The sequence below is a fragment of the Perognathus longimembris genome, chromosome 12 (assembly GCF_023159225.1).
Source record: "Perognathus longimembris pacificus isolate PPM17 chromosome 12, ASM2315922v1, whole genome shotgun sequence".
In the NCBI taxonomy this organism is placed as follows: domain Eukaryota; kingdom Metazoa; phylum Chordata; class Mammalia; order Rodentia; family Heteromyidae; genus Perognathus; species Perognathus longimembris.
The window spans coordinates 53091601-53113898 of NC_063172.1; the positions used below are offsets into that span (position 1 = coordinate 53091601).

At 37.8% G+C, this 22298-nt stretch overlaps 1 pseudogene; it reads right to left on the reverse strand.

Moving 5' to 3' along the window:
• Positions 1 to 21157: 21157 nt before the first annotated feature.
• LOC125360628 lies at positions 21158 to 21617 on the reverse strand (annotated as a pseudogene).
• Between the last annotated feature and the right edge of the window lie 681 nt (positions 21618 to 22298).

Genomic DNA, 22298 nt, shown 5'->3' on the forward strand with positions numbered 1-22298 from the left:
TGCCTGTAGATAGTGGACTTTACTTAGGAATGATGAGAATGACCATCAAATGGATCCCTTTAAAATAATTGATTGCATGCTCTGTAAATTGTAACTGTGTAAGGCTTATTTGTTTATTTATTTATTATACCAGTACATAGGCTTGAACACAAGATTTGTTTGTTTGGGCTGGATCTGAACTGGGATCCTCAGATCTCAGTTTCCTTAGTAGTCTCTCCTATGGTCTATAAATTATTCTTTGTTCTTTTTTGTTTATTTGTTCTAGTCCAGTGGCTTGAACTCAGGGCCTGGGCACTGTTCATGAGTTTTTTTTTCCTCAAAGCTATTCTGAGCTACAGTTCTAGTTCTAGCCTTTTGGTAGTTTATTTGAGATAGTCTCATAAACTTTCTGCCCTGGCTGGCTTCAGACCACAATCCTCAGATCTCAGTCTCCTGAGCAGCTAGGATTAGTATAGATGTGAGCCATTGATGCCTGGCTTTATTTATTTTTATTTTTTGCATTTTTTTATTGTCAGAGTAATGTACAGAGGGGTTATAGTTATGTATATAAGGCAGTGAATACATTTCTTATCAAATAGTTCTCCTCCTTCTTTGTTTCTCTTCTATTCCTCCCCCTCAGCTCCCTCCCCAACCCTCCCCTGAGATATACACTTGGTTTAAAACATATTGTCTTGTAAGTATTGCAGTTGCATTGGTTCACCTTTTACCCTTCGCCTCTCCATTTTGGTGTTCCCCTTCCCTAGTTCCGATAAATGGACATGCAATACCCAGTGAACCAAAGTCAGTTACAGTGACAACAGGGGTAAAAGCATGGGGAAGAAAGATAAAAAGGCATAATTTCATAGTACATTGGAAATAACAACATCAAACATAAACCACTTATTTCCAAATCATATAGTTCATTTCACTTCAGATTATTTTACATGATCAGATATACATTGCTATTGAGCTATTGTGCTCCTCTGATAGGACTGTCCTAGCCCCATTTGTGAGGAAATGGAAGGAATTGGAAAAAAAAAATCATACTAAGTGAAGTGAACCAGACCCAGAGAAACATAAACTCTATGGTTTCACTCATTGGTGCCTGGCTTCATACATTGTTTTTTTTAAAAAAAAAAACAAACAAACAAACAAAAAAAAACAAACAAACAAAAAAAACAGAATAGTTGGTTATTTGCAACACTTTCTATGGGAAAATTTATGGTAAGTTATTAGAATGCAATAGACTTTTAGAATACCCTATTTGTTCCTGTTTAGGGGAATCCCAGTGCCAGTTAAGACTAGATCAGGTGGAATGACACTGGCAGAAGAGACCATGAAAGAGAGAGACCAACAAAATCATATTCAGGAATAAAATGATTTTGTTCCACTAACCATTTTGTGGAAACAGTTGCAAATCAAATCTGAGAATCTCATTACTGAACTTTCAGAGTCTATTAGAAATGTCAGCCTCGCATGTCCAGGGTGACTCGCTTCTGATTCTTTTCTTTCATTTATCTTACTTACTGGATAAAATCACTAACTTGAGAAAAGAGGAGTTAGGGCAATTTCTGGTATCCTGAATATTGTTATGAAACTGCTTACTGGATGGGTGGGAAGGTTTCTTCCCCTCTGTCTGTCATTCTGATTATATTCACCTTTCAGAATGCATTTTGCCAAATGCTCAGAGAATCCCATGCTCATCTCTGCATTTATGTGTTTAGCAGTGCTAAATTTACAAAGCCTTAACTTTGATATTATTTCTGGATTCTTTGAACTCAGGCTAAATGGATAACTTAGTTACTAGAATATATTTATACAAAAATCATAATGAGAGATGAACAATATCAGACTTTCAAAAATAAGTACAATATAAAGAGAAGTATCAGCCTTTTTTCTTATCTCATTGGCTAATGCTTTATATAATTAATAGCTCCACAAATATACAAACTTCACTGAGAAGTGTTTTGGAAACTGAGACAATTATGTCAGCATAATCACTAACATAGCATAGTACTGCCTTCCTTACTACTGAACAGAGGACAAATTTCATTACTACTTCTGTTAAAACTGCACTTGCTTAAACTTCTGCTCTCTTCCAAGCTCAATGCTCAGAGATGAGCACACTAAACTGCACAAAATCTACAAAGCCTTTTCCTGCACAGCAAATGATGTGTGGGAAAGATGATCAATTAGGGAAATAATAGTAACTAAAGTGGCCAAGTTCTGAGTGTTTGTGAGAAAATATAGTGGTTCCAAAGAAGGAATAAACATACTTCCTACAAAGATTTTTTTAATTCTTTTGCAGTACAGATTAGTCTCAAGGCCTTTCACTTGCTAATTTGAGACTTTAGCATTTGAGCCATGCCCAGAGACCTCCTCATGAAAAGATCTTGAGTTGTTAGTCTTCATATGAGATTATCCAGTCCCTAAATTTATGTCAATGAAGGGTAAGACTAAGATTTAAACATCAAGGGTCATGACAGCCAGGTAGGTCTGTGAGTCTCATATCTCCAATTAATCATCAAAAAATCTAGAGGTGGAGCTGTGGCTCAATTGGTAGAGTACTAGCTTTGAGCAAAACAATTCAAGCCCCGGAACCAGCACAATAAATAAATAAATAAATAAATAAATAAATAAATAAATAAACAAACCAAACAAGATAAGAAAAAACAAAATTACTGACAGTCTGACAGCTGCGAATTCTATAGATCAAAATTCTGAATTTGTTTATCACATTTCTCCAAACCTTGACCTCATTGCTTTTGTTTCAAGAACAATGTCTCCTTCACAGTGTTATTTTGTGATTAAGTAATTTAATTCACACTGTGTGATACAAGCTACCCATTTAATATCAGCTCCTTTTCTGCTCTTGGCCCAAAGATAAATCCAAAATGTTAAAAAAAGAAAAGAACATGAATTCACCTATTATAAAAGATTTAGTGTAATTATGGTAATTGACACAAATTATTTCTTGATTGAATAAGAATGTGTCAAAAAAAAAGAAAAAAAGAATGTGTCTAAGATCTAAACAAGATCTCTGTCCCCCACCCCCACCCCCAAATGGAAAAATTGCATCTTTAAGTCAGGAAAGTAAACATCTTAGGAAGTACAGGAGGAAGATGAGTGGCATGCCCTTTCTGCATTGAAGTTGGTAATTAACAACTCCTGCATGCTGGGACCTAGAGTCAGCATACTGGTCATCAGTCCCCAAACAAATACCCAACTACTTGTGAAAAGGCTTCTGAAAACAACGTGCTTGAATGCTCACGTAATACAAAGACAAGTGTCCACAGATATCATTTTTGAAAAACAATAAAATCTATTCAGGACCTAGTCATCAGTTTCTGATGTATTTATGGTTCCTTCTACTACATAATTTTGTGCTGTAACAGCAACAATAACAATAATAAAACTCAGCATGTGTTGGAAGTTGCATAATAAAATGTGAAGCAATAAAAATCATATGGCAATGTTATGTTCATTAAATTATGTATTACATATAGTACAATATTAGCTGAGAGATTTCAGGGAAAATCAATCCTGCTAATAATATCCTCATTCTGGCCAGCTACTCTCCTGAAATTTGAGAAAATAACTTTCTGTTTTGCAACTATCAAGCCTGTGGTACTTTTGATAATTCTAACAATCTGGCAAACCAATAGTTTAGTTTGTCTATGTATATTAATTATGAAAGTACCTTCTTTTATCAACAAATTATATTTGAACTGGACTGTTAGCCAGATGCCAGCGTCTCATGCCTTTAATCCTAGCTAGTCAGGAAGCTGAGGTCTGAGAAAGGATAGAGCCTTAAAGCCAGCTCCAGAAGACAAATATGAAATACTCTTATCTCCAATTAATCAGCCAGAAAAGCCTGAATTGGAGGTTCAAGTGGTAGAGTGCCAGCAAAACTTCAAGTGAAAACATGAGGTACTAAGTTCAATTTCCACTACTAGCATTAAAATAAAGGACTATACTTTAAATTAAAAATAGAAAACATATACCACAAAATCATGAATCATAAAATAGCTAAGGCAACATTAAGATTACAGTAAAGTAGCTCTTTGCCTACCATCCTCACTGGCTGGCATCACTGACATCTTTTTTCTGGTTTCCTGAATCCTATTTGAAAGGGTGCTGTATTTCGATCATAATGTATTATAAGTAGCTGTTGCACAAAAAATGACTGTATAGATATAGTTATTAACTCATGGTTATGTTTTAATTAATTAAAATATTTATATGCACCACCAAAATAATATAACTATATTTAATGAATACATAGAATATTCCCATAACAGTTATGTTCAATATGTATAAGGATTTTTATCAGGAATAGAATTGGAAATTTTAAACAATGCATTTATGATCTATCTTGTTTTTTTTCCTCAAAGAACAAACTAAAACACTACTTTGCATAAGTCTTTTGTCACACAGCTTAAAGAATATAATCACACTTAAAAAGTAGAAACAAATGAAAAATTGTGTATAAAATATTTATGTTCAAATAACATGTTTCAACAAAAAATCCATTTTTCCTTGCCTGTCCATCAATGCAAAAATAATATATTTCTCAGATTGGAGAAAATTAATCTTTACATAATTTCTGTAGTCAATTCTTTTAGTCAATTAATTAACACTTAAAAATAAACATGAAGCTAAGTACAAATGGCTTGTGCTTGTAATCCTAGCTACTCAAGAGTCTGAGATCTGAGGATTTGAGTTCAAAGACAGCCCAGGCAGGAAACTCTGTGAGATTCGTATCCAACCAATCTTCCACAAGCCAGAACTGAGGATGTAGCTCGAGTTATGGAGCACTATCCATGAGCAAAAAGCTTAGGGAGCACACTGGATGCTGAGTTCAAGCAACAAGACTAATATACACACTCACATACACACACATAGATATAAAACAAAATTATATAATACATAACTCATGTAATAAACAAAACCTATGGTGGCAATGAATGGCATTTATTTTACTTGGCTAATTTGATAGATCAACATGGGTGGCCTGCAGTGCACAGTGGGCTACGGATTATTTGGTAAATCTCAAGGATGAAGTCTTGGATGACGTTTCAATGAATGGACCATGTGTATTGCAATGTTTCTTCTACACTGTGGGCTAGTCTCAGCCAAATCAGTTGAAGGCCTTAAAAATATAAAAGACTGGCACTTTCCCACCCTCCAAGGGAAGAGTGAATTCTAATAGAGAGATTTGTTGTTCTTTTCGCTCTTTACTTTCAGTTTATTGTGAAATTTCAGTTTATAAGAGATTGTGTAACCCTGAAAACACTAAAGGAAGAAGTAGGAGAAACACTTGGGCTCCTTGGCACAGGACGGAACTTCCTGAACAATGACCCAGAAAGGCTACAAATCAAAGAAAGGTTGGACAAATGGGACTGCATCAAACTGCAGAGCTTCTGCACGGAAAAGGACATAGCTTGCAAGATAAACAGAAAGCCCACAGACTGGGAGAAGATCTTTACCGGCCATTCAACGGACAAAGGCCTCATATCTAAAATATATGCAGAACTAAAAAAATTACCTTCCTCCAAAACAAAACTGCAAAGAACTAATAGCCCACTCATCAAGTGGGCTAAAGACCTACAAAGAGACTTCTCTGATGAGGAAATGAGAATGGCCAAGAGACATATGAAAAAGTGCTCTACATCACTGGCCATAAAGGAAATGCAAATCAAAACAACATTGAGATTCCATCTCACCCCAGTAAGAATGTCATATATCAAGAAAACTAACAATAACAGTTGTTGGAGGGGATGTGGCCAAAAGGGAATCCTACTTCATTGTTGGTGGGAATGTAAACTGGTTCAGCCACTCTGGCAAGCAGTATGGAGAATCCTCAGAAGGCTAAATGTAGAACTCCCTTATGACCCAGCAACCCCACTTTTGGGTATTTATCCAAAAAAACACAAACAAAATCACAGTAAAGCCACCAGCACAACAATGTTCATTGCAGCGCAATTTGTCATAGTGAGAATCTGGAACCAACCCAGATGCCCCTCCGTAGACGAATAGATCAGGAAAATGTGGTACATATACACAATGGAATTTTATGCCTCTATCAGAAAGAATGACATTGCCCCATTTGTAAGGAAATGGAAGGACTTGGAAAAAATTATACTAAGTGAAGTGAGCCAGACCCAAAGAAACATGGACTCTATGGTCTCCCTTATTGGGAATAATTAGCACAGGTTTAGGCAAGTCACAGCAGAGGATCACAAGAGCCCAATAGCTATACCTTTATGATCACATAAGATGATGCTAAATGAAATGAACTCCATTTTATGGAAATGATTGTTATATCACAGTTGTAACTACTTTCAACATCCCATGTTTATCTGTAGTTTCTACTATTGATGATATTCGTGTATCACCCTCTTGTGATTGTATCTACACTATCTCTGTAATCTTATCTGAGTGTATGGGAAACAGTGTGTACTGGTATTAGAATTAGGAAATTCAAAGGGAATACCAAAATTGAGAGACAAAGGGTAAAATAAGAGAAACAACAACAAAAGCAATACTTGCAAAACTGTTTGGTGTAAGTGAACTGAACACCGCAGAGGGGGAAAGGGGGAGGGGGAGGGGGGTATGAGGGACAAGGTAACAAACAGTACAAGAAATGTATCCAATGCCTAATGTATGAAACTGTAACCTCTCTGTACATCAGTTTTATAATAAAAACTAAATAAAATAAAATAAAGAGTTTTGAGTACTAAAAAAAGAGATTGTGTAAATATGTTTTCATGTGTTTTTAAATTTTATTTTTGTCTTTAAATAGTTGTAGAAAGGAAGAAGGTAGTATATGAATCTTGATCAATACCACTTATGCTGAAATCATGGCTCTTTTCTGGCTTTCCGGCTTGGCAGAATAGGGACTTTCTGATCTCTAATACTGCATGCACTATTCCTAAAATAACTTCCTCCCCTCATCAAACAAAAGTGTATGTTCTATTGGGTACATAGCCTATTTTCCTAAACCACATTTAGTAATATATCAGCTTTAATGCAGAGGCCTAGAACGAAAGTAAAAGAATCATTAAGTAGTAGTTGACAGAGTTAGAAATTCTTGTAGATTAAAGCATTTCCACAACTTGGGCAAAAACAAACACATAAAACATTTAAGTTGCCAATGCCTTTCAACAATGACCTTACTATTTTTTTAATTTATTATTTATTTATTAATTTATTATTATTATTATTAATTATTATTATTATAATTATTGCCAGTTCTGGGGCTTGGACTCAGGGCCTGGGCACTGTCTGTAGCTTCTTCTTGTTCAAGGCTAGCATTCTACTTCTTCTTTTTTTTTTTTTTTTGACCTTACTATTTTTATTTGCTATGTCCAGCAAGCCCCACAAAAAAGTGTTCTCAGTGCTACTGAGAAGATGACCCCATGGGTGACCCTTATATGACGTCTATACGTAACAAAATAGTCTTCCATGCTTAACTGAATCCCAAGGCTGCTATCTTAGTGAGGCCCCTGAAACGCCTGGGTCATTCCTAAGATCTTTGTGAGTGATGATCTAACCTGAGTGCTCCGTACTGCTGACGTTCTGCTTGACAACTCCAGGTGTATGGCTGAGAACCTGTGGATCCTGACTTTCAATTACAAAGCAGATTGTGTCTATTCAAGGGATATTTAGTTCGTTTCAACTATATTACTCATGTACTTAACATTTACTTGAACTAATCAATTAATTTAATAGTAACAGATTAATCTCAGCCTACTCATTATGGTGTCTCTAGGTAGCAGTACCTGTAGTAAGCACTTGAATATGGGATAAAGAGAAATTATTAATTTTTATTTCATTTTCTACTGCTTTTGTGACTTCTCGTTCATGAAACAATGTTGGTGATGAACTTAATTGCTACGCAATGGTATATTTCAAATGTTGATCATAATTCATACTACCTATTTTTATTTTTAATACAAATGCTTGTTATCTGGTAGAAATAGGACTGTTATGCAATTATTTTTTATATAATGTCTATGCAAATTAGTATATAACTTTGGTACTCCTTTTATAAATAGGTGGCAAAGGCATCAAGGTGACACAGCTCTGCAGTACATATTATACTGGAACAGATATGGATATTAATATGTGATTTTATTTTCTTCAGTGACACATTTGGGAGCAAGAATGGATCCTATTTTCAAGCTTAAGACATCTATGTAACAAATGGATATGTGACAATAAAATTATCTTTCCTGCTAAGATGTTTGGAAACAATATATTTCACACATGTTGACAGCAGGACATGTAATGTGATTAGTGCTCATAGATAGAGTTCTCCTTAATTACTTCACACTAAATAATGGTGTATGGCCCTTGTTCCTTTAAAAATCCTGGTAAGGAGATGGGATGAAATTAAAGCCTTTTGTTTATCTGCACACACCTAATTGAAGAAAAAGACAATGGCTTTCCCTCCAGAGCAATTCATACTCTACACATTCATGAGAATGAAAATCATGCTTTGTGGGTGTGTTTGGTGCTGGCATGGGGGATTGAACTCAGGGCCTGTGTTCTGTCTTTTAGCTTTTTTGCTCATGGCTAATTCCCCATCATTTAAGCCACCAATCTGCTTCTGGCATTTTGCTGGCTAATTGGAGCTAAGAATTTGATGTTTGAATCATAATCCTCAGATCTCAGCCTCTGGAGTAGCTAGTATTGTAAGTATGAGCCACTTATTTTTAACTTATCTAACTGAAAAATCAAGATTAACAACTTTGGGGGCACGATTACAGCATATCCTAGAGAAATGAGTGAGAAGGTTGTCAGAAAAGGCAGGGGAATTGAGAATGCTGTAAATGTGATTCAGTAAATGTTTCTTAAAATCAAACTTAACAAGTACAATCCCAGGAGTATCATGCCTTTGATTTTATTAGTGAACATTACCAAATACTTAAATCTGTTCAAGGCAAATATTAACTTATGGAGGCTTTTTGTCATGAATGATATTGGGGTCTGATAAATGCTGTGTCTGTATTATTACTGTTATTATTATTATTATTATATTGGTCATGAGGCTTGAAGTCTGGGCCTATGCACTGTCTGTGAGCTCTTCAGCTCAAGGCTAGCACCCTTCCACTTGAGCCACACTGCCACTTCTGGTTTTCTAGTCGTTAATTGGAGATTAGAGTCTCACAGACTTTCCTGCCCAGCCTGGCTTTAAACCTCCATCCTCAGTTCTCAGCCTCCTGAGTAGCTAGGGTTATAAGCATGAGCTACGTGCCCGGCTTGCCCTGTTTTTGATGTAACTAAACACTGTTGGGCACATGGTTCATTGCAAAAGAACCAAACACTATTCCAAAGTACATAATTCTATTCTTCAACTATTTTGTGTGTGTCCTAGCACTGGGGCTTGTAACCAGAGCTTGGCACTCTTGCTTCTCTCTTTCTCTCTTCTAGTCAAGGCTGTGGCTCTACCACTTGAGCCACACTTCCATATCCCCAAAGTACATACTTGCCTTCATTACAAAATTGTCATGCTCACAATCAGACAGATAGTAGTTTGTTAGGAATATATGCGCCAAGGTGGTTTGCATCATTCAACTTCTTTTCAGTAAATTCTAAAACATAAAGAGAATTAAGGAGTCCATTGTAATGTCAAGGATTTGATCAGGAATGTTAAACTCTCTCAGGGTATTCCATTAGTTCCTTCCTGAGCTCATTGATAAAAATTCTACCCTGTCCAAAAACCTACTATTCCATATTTCTAGAACTATTTTAGAAGTAAATATTTGATTTTTTCATCTCTAATTTGAAGAATTTCAGAAATTTCCTTCTGTGTTTATTGGACATTTCAATCTCTTACCATGATTGAGAGAAAATTATATGAAAATTGTATGCAATTGCTAATAGTACCACATTTCCTTCCCCATTCATATTTGAGTCACATTAAATTGTGGGTGATGACTTAGATGCATCACATCCTGTTTCACACTCAACCTTCACCTTTGTGTTGGTCTCCTTACCAGAAATGCCCTCTCACCAACCTCTCTCACTTTTTCAGTCCTTAACCCTGAGAATTGATCAATTAAAAAAGTTGAGTCTCCCTTTCAACACCTGTCAAAAGCTCCATTATGTGCCTTGATTCTCTATTTCCATAATGACTTATGTAACAGCTCTCAGGAACTTGCAAAGTGGAGATTTAATTGATCATTAACAGCTACCTGAAAAGAAATCATGAGCTGCTGGAATCTTAGCATTGTTTTTCCTTTTATTTGTGTATTCTCTCCATAAGAACAGCAAAGCAAATTAGTAAATACTATAGGACAACTATATATTGAGAATAAAATATTGAGATAATGATGTGGGGCTTTATTTCACTTTGTGAGACATAACTCTTTCCAAATGTTTGTTCTCACACTTCATCTAGTTCAACTTTAAATTGGATGAGGTCTTTACTTGCATCTCATTTGTGTTATCAAAAATGTAGAAAGTGGCAAGGTAATAGTGGCACACACCTGTAATCTTAACTATCCAGCAGACTGGTATCTAAGAATCACAGTTTGAAGACAACCCAGGCAGAAGGTACATAAAACTTGTATCTCCAACAAACCCGTAAAAAGTCAGAAGTGAGGTGTGGCTCATTTGGGAGGGTAGAAGATTTGAGTGGAAAGTACTGAAAGACAGGGGACAGGTGTTGAGTATAAGCTCTAGTACAAACACCAAAAAAAAAAAATTTAGAAAGTGTGAGACATAATTCCTTAATTTCCTTAAGGCTAGATATGCTATTAAAACATTGCACAGTGCAATTCAATTCTTAACTTAAAACTGTTAGCATTTCTACCTCCTTAGGTCCTCAGCTCCTCCCATTAGCCCCCAGATCCACACACACCTAAACTCCCTGCCCTAGAACTATAATGGGCCACGCCTATTCATCATTAAGACCTACCTACTTCCCTTTTAGCCCCTGAGAAGCTGCCTCCTGGATAAGATACAGATGCCATGTTGCTCCCTCTCCCATGGGAGATATGGCCCCGAGATGGTTGGGACATATCCTTTCATTGGTGCCAAACGTGGGATAGGTTCCCTGGTGGATTTGTTCTCGCATTTCTGGGCAGTCCGAGCTGCCCCTGGGACCTATTCTGTTATCCTAAGCCTACCCAGAGGACCACCTAGGTAACTTTCTCCTGACCAAGCATTCTACTTCCATCCACCACCAGGACAACAGATTTAAACCTCCAACCAGGGTGAGTGACCATTAGCTGGGGGCTCGGATCTGATTTTCCATAAGGCCACTGGGCCAAGGCTGCCAGGCCACCACACTGACTGAAGTCTGAACACCAATTTCCAAGCCCTACTCCCAGGGACCATAAGCCACCGGGATAGGTCAAGGGAATCAGCAATTGTGGTGAGGACTCCAATTAACTGTTTATTCCCTCACAGAACAGAGCTCCACTGGGATGCTGGTGGGTAGCTCTAGTTCAGCTCCTCTGGTCACTCATCAAGAGTGGGGGACTGTCCAAAATGCTCCAGGAAAGCTGCTCAAGTTTGAGCCCAATCTTAAGCCTTGTGCATTCAAATTTGCCCCCAAATTTGGAACTCCATGTGGCCCCTTCATGGGACCACCTGATATTTTACAGGACTTACATAACTTCTATCAGCACTTGGGCAGATGGAATTCTCTCTCTCTTTCCCTTTCTGACTCTCTCTAAACTCTGCCTGCCTGCCTGTGATATAGGATGGGTTGGTACCAAGTTCCAAAGGGACCAATGTTTGCTTAACATCTGCTTTGAAAGACACAAAAGAAGGTTTTCTGTTCTTGTTAATGATGTTTGTTAAGCTTAGAGATTCTGTTAAGTTCTGCTTGTTGTTGGCTAAATGCTAAGTTTTCTCTAGCATTGACCACGTGTGGACAATAGAATTGATTTTAATAAGCGCCGTCTTGGTTCCATGAAGGTTCCAAAAACTCTTGGAGGTGGAGTTCCCCCACCCCCCAGGTAATGGGCATGCCGAATTCCTAGAGGCAAGGTGGGATGTAAAGACTCAAGCTCCAGGTAACCCTGCCCCCCACCCTGAACTCTGTAACTGTACCTTGCAATTCAAATATTCAAAGGTGAAGGTATCTTGGTGTGACCCTGCTAAGGCTCTGACCAGCTCTGCCACCATTATACCATGCCACGTGTATGTGTTCTGTTTGTGTCCTGTTTCTCGTCTCTTGGACCTTCTCTGTTCATAGCATCCCACTTCAGCTCCCCATTGGGGCTGAACTAGTTTCTCAAAATGTGGCTTCTCTGTTTCCTTGCCATATAATCTGTGACAACTTTTGTTCGCTGGAAATGTTGTTTTTGCTTTCTAATTGACCATATGGTTCTAAATATGGGCAAAATAATGTCATTTTGACACCGGAATTCTAAAAAAAATACATGGCTGATTTAAAAAAATAAATCTAAGCACACCCCAAAGCTTGTGCACAAGTGTCTGTCTGTGTATAAAATATGTAAAAACTGGCATCATGGTTTCAAAATTACTTGCTTTTGACTACTATTTTAATTTTAAGTCTTGTGTTGCAGTGTTCCTTGCAGCCTGTGGGTGGAGTCACAGTCAACAGCCTGGAGGCAATCCTGACTCCAATCACCTGACTCCAAGCCAAAAGGAAAAAAAAAGTTTTTAAACCCAAAGGATCATGTTTGGGTGCAAGCAAATGTGTCTAAGAAAAACTCCAAAAGGTTCAAATATGCAGCACGTGGCATAAGTGCATTGATGTAAAACCAGTGTGTTATTTTTTATGTCCATCTATGCTAAAAGTAAAGTATATATCTGATCCTGACAATTCTTTGGTATAGACTAAGATTTTGCTTCTCCCTTTTCTTTCCTGTGCTCTCATAAACTCTTTAAGATCAATGGACCAGAGTCATTTTGGAATGAGTGTGCAAAGGTGGGTGCTGACCTTGATTTTCCTGACCCAGGATCGATATTTTGCTTTATAGGATGCAGTTAGTAGAGAATCATGATGCAGTTCAACATGTGTGCTAGCTGTGTGGACTGTGGCTGTGTGTGTCTACAGGAAGCCGCCTCCACAGTCTGTTCGCAAACTGTCTGGTTTCACTACTATTGATTCCGTGTTCAGTCTCTCTTTCATGAGAGACTGCTCAGGGAACAAATGAAGTATACTTCACACCCTCCTCAGCATGGGTGTCTCCCCATTCCTATCCAGCCTAGGCATATCTAGGAATCACTGGTGGTGTTCCTGTGAATATTTTGACAAGCTTAGTGCACTCCTGCCCAGGCTCTGCCTGCCTCAAGTAGCTCAGTTCTGAAAGACTCAGTACTGTGTATACTTCTAAGATTAGAGTTGGGTTTAAACAGACCTGTCATGACAGAATTACAGCCGAGACTTCAAGTGTGCAATAAGTTAAGACACATGTCTGTGATTCTTACTCCAAGGTTAAAAGCATCACAGGTTTGCACTGGTGTAGCGTTGGTGTCTTCTCACTCCATGTCTCAGAAACGGTCATGGCTGCTGCAGAGAGCAGACTTAGTTGGGCTTTGGTCTGTGTGGATTTTGTGACTGGGAAAAGGTTTGAACATGAGGACCAACTGTGAATTTTAGACTGTACTTGCAAGAAATGGTTACAGACTCAAGCCTTCTAAAATATTTTTTTTTAAGTTGTCACCCTGCTTAAACCAGTAGGACACCAACCTGCAAAACCCAGAGTAGTCAGAGTAAACAACCAGGGAATACTGGGAGATTACAAATGTCTTTAATCAGTCTATGTAGAAATTTTTAGGCAACAGAGCAGGAAGTGTAGCAATCCATCCAAGGGACTCTGGGATATGCTACTACAACCTTCCCCAGATCCAACATATCTCTCCTGCCTGCCTCTATCACACATGACTAACTAAGCCTGCTGATTCGGGATGGAAGACACAAGCCACTTTGGATCCACTGAAGCTGAGACTTTTACATTGTCCTGACCCTTTGCACTCTTGATTATTATTCATTTGTTTTCTCTTCCACCTACCGTAATGTTAAGTTAGACAACAAGGGGTATATTTGCAAAGATGCTATTTTGCAGTTAGATACATTTTGGTAAATAGCAAAAAAGGTGCCAAATTTGGATTTGGGTACAATGCTAGTGCTTATAATTCTTGAATTAAGAAAATGTTGTTTGAGTTCAAAAGTTTTCCGAGAATTAATTCAGAACACAGAAAACAGCACAAAGAACTCTAAACTGCTAATCAGTTGTCATTTGAAGATTCCTATCATATCTACTGAGTTTTGTCATTGTAGAACTCTGGCAAGTATTTGTTGGTCAATTCTCAACAAGTTACAGGTAATGTATACTCCTGTTATTCTCGTGTTGTTTTAATTGGAAATAAAAAGGGATTTTGTGGAAACTTGCCCTTTCAAAATTAATCAGAGCTGGGAGATCAAGAGGAATAGTTGCTTGCCCACCTAATGTCCATACCTGTCCATGTTCCAACTGGACAGGATCAAGAGGAATAATGTCCATACCTGTCCACTTTCCGTCTGGACAGGAACTTGCATTCTTGCCTTTGTTACTTGCTATTTGTACATATATTAGCCTCTGACTGGTTACTCACAACCAGTCCACAAATCAGTTGCCTCCCCCCCACAAAAATACCCATAATCACTCCCTTCCTGCCCCCAGTGCAGTTATTCCTCCTTCCTTGTAATGGGCCATAATTGGGTTTATGCCCCCAAATGGAACTTTTCTGGCTTGTGGCCATGGTGTGTTCTCCCATGTCATTCACATTAACTGGTCCTGTAAACTTGTCATCCTTTTGCCTGACCTTTTCAAAAGTCTCTTTTAACAGGATAACATCCGTTACTCAGGACAGCACCGGGGAACTTGTGATTCAAGACCATCCTGTTACTACTGGCAACTGGAGGCTTCACTTATACTGTTCTGCCCAGCGCAGATCTGGATCCTGAAGACCCTAGCCCCAGTATCTTCTTGATGTGCACAAGCTGCAGGAGGTAGCCAGAAGAGACCATGATACCCATTGGCTCTGATAACTATTCTCATGGAAATAATGAGGACCTTTACTAACCAAACTGTCAAGCAAATACTTCTTGGATGGTACCCGGCCAAACGATGAATCAGGGAGCCATGACTACTTTGCCCCGTTACAGCAGGAAGTTGCTCCAGAAGAAACAACCTCCTCCCATACTCTTGGCCTGTACACCTCCCCAGTTATTAGTAAACAACAAATGGGGGAATGTTAGCATTTCCCCTGCCTTAGACCATCAGCTCCTCCCATTAACCCTCAGATCCACACACACCTAAACTCCCTGCCCTAGAACTATGATGGGCCACGCCAATTCATCATTAAGACCTACCTACTTCCCCTTTAGCCCCAGAGAAGCTGCCACCTGGATAAGGTACAGATGCCATGTTGCTCCCTCTCCTGTAGGAGGTATGGCCCCACTAATAAACTTCCTATGAACCTTCTGCTGTCTGTGACTATCTCTGCATGGTCCACTTGGGATGGCTGGGAGATAGCCTTTCAAAAACTACCGGGAAAGAATTCTTAGCAACACTTAAGTAGCATGTCAAACTTGATAAATGGCTGTTGTAGGCAATTAATCAAATCTTATCAAGGAAAACAAAAATCTAATGAGACAGTAGTACCTCAAGCAAGTGTGAACATCTTTTGAGGTTGCTTTGATTGAACAAAGTATTTAAATTAGATTTCACACTCAGGCACTCAAATTCATCAACTATGGATAGAAAGAAAACTTAAAGTAATTGACAGAAATTTGTACCAAATGTTTCATATCACCAGAATGATTTGCCAATCTTAAAACCTTTACAAAATGTGGAACATCTTAAAAGTCCACCCTACCAACAAGTTTGCGCTATCTTTTCAATTATTCACTTCACATGGATAGTATTATTCTGATGATGTATATCTTGTTCTGTTTGTAAGAATAAGGATTCAGAGTCTCATAGGAAATGGCCAGAAAAGTCATTCTTGTGTGATATCTGCAGCCTGCCTGTGTGGATTCTAGCCATTGTTTCTTTTTAATTCACAGTTCATTGTAAAGGCTAATTAAGTGCACATCCCAAATTTTCTAGACATTAATATTTTAAGCTCTTTCTTAAAATATTAGAAACGTTTTAGATTTCCAAAAATTACTGTAGAACAATTTAGCAAACTGTTTCGAGAACTACCACTTAATTTCTATGAGTGTGAATCATTTTGTATATGTGTAACCTTGGCTTCTTTAGGTTTAGTTCCATAATTTAGATTTATCTCATGTTTATGGACATGTGGATAGCTTTGTAAATAATTTCGTCCATTTTTCTAGTATTCAAAACTATTAAGACCTCAACAACTAGAACTCAAGTTATTTACTTGTTCTGGTCAATTCTGTTTTGATTCCTAGGTACATCATCTAATGCAAAGTTTCAGTCCTTTTTACAAACTGCTGTGGCACTAAGAATCTTCTTTAGAGCAGTCAAACCCAACCTGAGAGAGGCACTGAGTATCAAAATTCATGTAGCCACCATGGAAATCAGTCTGGAGACTCCTTGAGGACAAAAGTACAACTTCCACATGTTCCAGTTATGACACTTATACTCAATGTGTCCAAAGGAATCAGATGAAGGATTCACATACAATAAAGAAACCTGCATACCTGGGCTCCTCTCAGCTCTGTTCATAATAGTCAGCTGGTGAGATCAGTTTAGATGCTCATGGACAGAAGAATGAATAAATAAGTCTGGTACATTTATACAATATAGTATAATTCAGCTATACAGTAGGATGTAATTATGTAGATATTATTATTCAGGAAAATGAAAGAAACTGGAGATTATCAAATTGCACAAATTAAGACAGACTCACAAAGACAAGTGTTGCATGTTTTCTTTCATGTGTGGAATGTGTGTATGTGTGGGGGGAAAGACATGAAAGTAAAATAGGGAGCAAATATAAACAAAGAGGGATACAGGGTTTAAATATGTCAAAATACATTCTAGGCATGTATAAATATATAATAAATCCCATTACCTTATATGATTACGATACATTTAATATATGTACATATATATGACGTTTAACACACATATTAAAAAGCTTATCTATCTGGTAGAAGTGGTAACACTGATGAAAATGTGTGGTTCTAAATCAACAAGATAGACAGATCCCTGGCAAACCTGACCAAAAAATGAAGGCAGCACACTCAAATAAATAAGATAAGAGATAAAACAGGTAACATCACCACAGAAATAACCGAAATTCAGAAAATAATAAGAGACTATTTTGCAAAACTTTATGCCAACAAATTCAAGAACTTGGAAGAAATGGATTATTTCCTAGAAAAAATTGATATCCCCAAACTCAACCATGAAGATTTAAACCTCCTAAACAGACCCATATCCAGTATTGAAATAGAAACTGCAATAAATGATCTCCCATCCAAGAAAAGCCCAAGTCCAGACGAATTCACTGCAGAATTATACAAGGCCTTCAAAACAGAACTCACACCAATATTTCTCAAACTCTTCAATGAAATTGAAAGAGAACGTTAACTACCAGACTCATTCTATGAAGCCAGTATAACCCTCATCCCAAAACCAGGCAGAAACTCATCATGGAAAGAGGACTACAGACCAATTTCCCTGATGAACATAGACGCAAAAATTCTAAACAAAATTCTGGCCAATCGACATCAACAGGTCATCAAAAAAATCATACACCACAATCAAACTGGATTCATCCCAGGGATGCAAAGTTGGTTTAATATACGCAAGTCAATTAATGTAATCCACAACATCAACAGGAGCAAGGTAAAGAACCACATGGTTTTATCTCTGGATGCGGAAAAAGCATTCTATAAAATCCAGCACCCAATTATGCTAAAAGCCCTGGAAAAACTGGGATTCCAGGGAACATTCCTGAATATAATCAAGGCAGTTTATGACAAACCAACAGCAAGTATAACTCTAAATGGTGAAAAACTAAAGCCATTCCCTTTAAAATCTGGAACAAGGCAGGGATGTCCACTCTCTCCCCTGCTCCTCAACATAGTACTAGAATTCCTAGCCAGAGCAATTAGGCAAGAAGAAAATATAAAGGGGATCCAAATAGGAAAAGATGAAGTTCAACTTTCTCTCTTCGCAGATGACATGATCCTATACCTAAAGAATGCCATAGACTCTACCCCCAAGCTACTAGAGCTGATCCAAAACTTTGGCAAAGTTGCAGGATATAAAATAAACCTTCAAAAATCAACGGCCTTTCCTTTCTCTATGCTAACAACCAGAAGACCGAGGCTGAAATCAGGAAAGCAACTCCTTGTGCAATAGCCCCCCAAAACATAAAATACCTAGGAATAACCTTAACCAAAGAAGTGAAAGACCTCTTGCATGAGAACTTCAAAAGCTTGAAAAATGAAATCAAGTCAGAACTAAGGAAATGGAAAAACCTCCCATGCTCCTGGATTGGGAGGATTAATATAATCAAAATGGCAATATTGCCAAAGGCTATCTACAAATTCAATGCAATACCCATTAATATCCCAACACCATTTTTGAATGAAATAGAGGAAGCAATCCAGAAATTCATATGGAACAATAAAAGACCTAGAATAGCAAAAACAATCCTAAGCAGAAAGAACCATGCTGGAGGAATTACAATACCCAACTTCAAGCTGTATTATGAAGCTATAGTAATAAAAACAGTTTGGTATTGGCACCTGAACAGGCCTGAAGACCAATGGAACAGAATTGAAGACCCAGAAATGAACCCACAGAACTATGCCTACTTAATCTTTGATAAAGGAGCTAAAACAATAGTATGGAAGAAAGATAGCCTCTTTAACAAGTGGTGCTGGCAAAACTGGCTCAACACATGCAACAAACTAAAACTAGATCCTTATATATCACCCAGCACCAAAATCAATTCCAAATGGATTAAAGACCTTGAAATCAAAACAGGCACCCTGAAAACACTGAAGGATGGAGTAGGAGAAACACTTGGGCTCCTTGGTGCAGGACGGAACTTCCTTAACAAAGACTCAGAAAGGCTACAAATCAAAGAAAGGTTGGACAAATGGGACTGCATCAAACTGCAGAGCTTCTGCACGGCAAAGGACATAGCTTGCAAGATAAACAGAAAGCCCACAGACTGGGAGAAGATCTTTACCGGACATTGAACAGACAAAAGCCTCATATCTAAAATATATGCAGAACTAAAAAAATTACCTTCTTCCAAAACAAAACCGCAAAGGACCAATATCCCCCTCATCAAGTGGGCTAAAGACTTACAAAGAAACTTCTCTGATGAGGAAATGAGAATGGCCAAGAGACATATGAAAAAATGCTCTATATCACTGGTCATAAAAGAAATGCAAATAAAAACAACATTGAGATTCCATCTCACCCCAGTAAGAATGTCATATATCAAGAAAACTAACAATAACAATTGTTGGAGGGGATATGGCCAAAAAGCAACCCTACTTCATTGTTGGTGGGAATGTAAACTGGTTCAGCCACTCTGGCAAGCAGTATGGAGATTCCTCAGAAGGCTAAATATAGAACTCCCCTATGACCCAGCAGCCCCACTTTTGGGTATCTATCCAAAAGACCAGGTTTAGGCAAGTCATAGCAGAGCATCACAAGGCCCAATAGCTATACCCTTAGGAACACATAAGCTCATGCTAAGTGAAATGAACTCCATGTTAGGGAAACAATTGTTATATCACAGTTGTAACTACTTTCAATGTCCCATGTGTATCTGTAGCTTCTATTATTGATGTTCTTATATCCCCTACCTGTGGTTGTACCTGCACTATCTCTGTAATCTCATCTGAGTAGATTGGAAACCGTGTATACAGGAAATTGAAAGGGAATACCAAATTTGAGAGACACAGGGTAAAAAATGACAAACAACTACAAAAGCAATACTTGCAAAACTGTTTGGTGTAAGTGAACCGAACACCTGGGTGTGGGGGGGGAAGGGAAAAGGGGAGGAGGGAGGGGGGTATGAGGGACAAATAACAAACAGTACAAGAAATGTATCCAATGCCTAACGTATGAAACTAACCTCTCTGTACATCAGTTTGATAATAAAAATTTGAAAAAAAAAGAAAATGTGTGGTTCTCATAAGTTGAGTCTTGAATTTGTAAAACTGTTTAAAACTTAAAAAAAGACTGAATTTCTTAGTTTTATTTATTTTTCTGCTAGTTTATTATTTACTTGAAATTATGCACAAGAGCAATTATTACATTGTTGAAAATTAAAGCAAGATGGTCTCTCTTGGATTTGAGAGTGTAGAGAGGCGCAGACTTTCAGGTTCCCTTTCCATGGACTCAGGTTTGAACTTTTACGTTTCTAACAGACTTTCATTAGTGGTTGACAATGGCCTCAAGATTATGCTTTTCATTGGTTTATACAACTTTATTGAAGAAATACACCAATTACTAGCAGAGGTATTAGCTTATTAGTTGATCACTCATCCATGAACAACTTGCATCATTTATTCAGTGCTATATTAAACAGTGTATTGAAAGATAGATTAACTAATAGTTCCAAGCCTCCTAACAATTTAAATGAAAATTACAAAATGTTTGAGACCCTATTTTAGAATACAAAGGGTGTTTGACTTCCAATTTTCATTCTCTGTAGAACAAGAACAGGTCATTCCTTAATTGTCATGCAGAAAACACATCACATTTTCTGTTTTTTTCTGATGCTGTAAATTCAATACCAATTCTCCAGCCACATCAGTTACGAGCATAAAGTATATCATGTAACCTCAGATCTCTAACAGTGGAAGGCTTAACCAAGAATGGATGCTGATAGGATGTTGTTTCCTTTTATGTGACAACCAAGCATCCACCTCCCTCCCCCTCAGATGGTTTATTCAGCATGTTAGAGCAGTGAGAAATGGTTTAGTCTCATAACCAACTTATGAGTTGGCCACATAATACACATGATCCATTTTTAAAATTTTCTGAATCTTGAGCAACTGTTCTCTTGTAACTACTTTACAGTTTCTAAAAGCAGTTATTGTCCAAAGCTGGAAGAACTTAAGTCTTCTCAGATGAGCATGTGAATGAATGGAGGGAGGTAAACAAAAAATAAAATTAAAAAAAAAAAAGATGAGGTCTGATAGGTGAGCAGCCAGATAAGAAATCAAAAAAGTTTATTACAGCTATAATGCATGTTATTCTGAGTTTAAGGTAGCATCACATGGGATATTCTGAGTCCATTCCCGAGATATTCTGTTGTACTTATCTCTGTCTGTTTTATAGATCCGTGCAATCTCTGCCACTAGGGGGTCATCTGGGTTTGGATCACATAGCAGTGAACAAATTAATTAACTTTAGAAATAGTTAAAGCAGGAGACCACTGTGACCTTAGAATATAAAAACAAGTACTGCCATTACTGTTAATATTTGGAGATAACTTCTTGTTGCAAATGCAACCTTAGGTGGTTTGAAGGGCTAGTATGTAGGTAAATGAATTGTCAAAAAGAATACACCACCTTGATATGGGCTGTCATTAGGTCCCTTAATTGTGGCTTGCAAGTGAAACATGTCATCCCCAACTGGACCTGGAGAACATTGTGCTGGAGGGTCATGGGCCAAATCACTAAATTCCTTATTAATCCGTTTCAGCGCCATATTCGGTGCTTTTCTCCTGGCTCCTCACTATGACGGTGTGTGCTCAAAGGTTCCAGCCAAAACTCTTGATTATCCAGGTGGCTGGAGAAGTACTGTATCTTTGTCTCACACCAGCTCAACCAGACACAGGTGCTTGCTGTTGAGGCAAATCTTACGAGAACCTAGTAGCCAGCTATCCCCCCTCAAGATTATTTTTAACTACTCAGAAAATGCTCTAATATTTTCAGAAATCCAAAGAGACAAAATCTACTCCATTCTCTTTCTCTTGGAAAAGACACTGTTGAATAAGCAAACAAAATAGTTCTAGCAACATGTCTTATGAAATGAAATGCAGAGATGGGTTCACTTGGAAGGGATTTCTCAGTAGAGAGAGTACAGTGAAAGACTGTTCTTCAGAGAGCTTTCATCCTGTGGTCATGCTGTTGTCTTCTTCACCCTCAATCACCTAGGAGAACAACACTTTTTGTAACTCAGAAGTGGCAGTGACATAGCAATTTCTTTTGCCCAAGTAACTAGAGGGCAGATCTAGTACATTGTTGAATAGGGCAGAGTACAAAAACATTCATTCAAGTTAGGAATAATAATGACTGTTTTTGTAATGGGAAAAAATTCATAGCTACCAAAGTTTTGGTCTTGATCTGTCTTTCAGTAGAGAATGAAGAGGTCCAACACAAGCTTCCC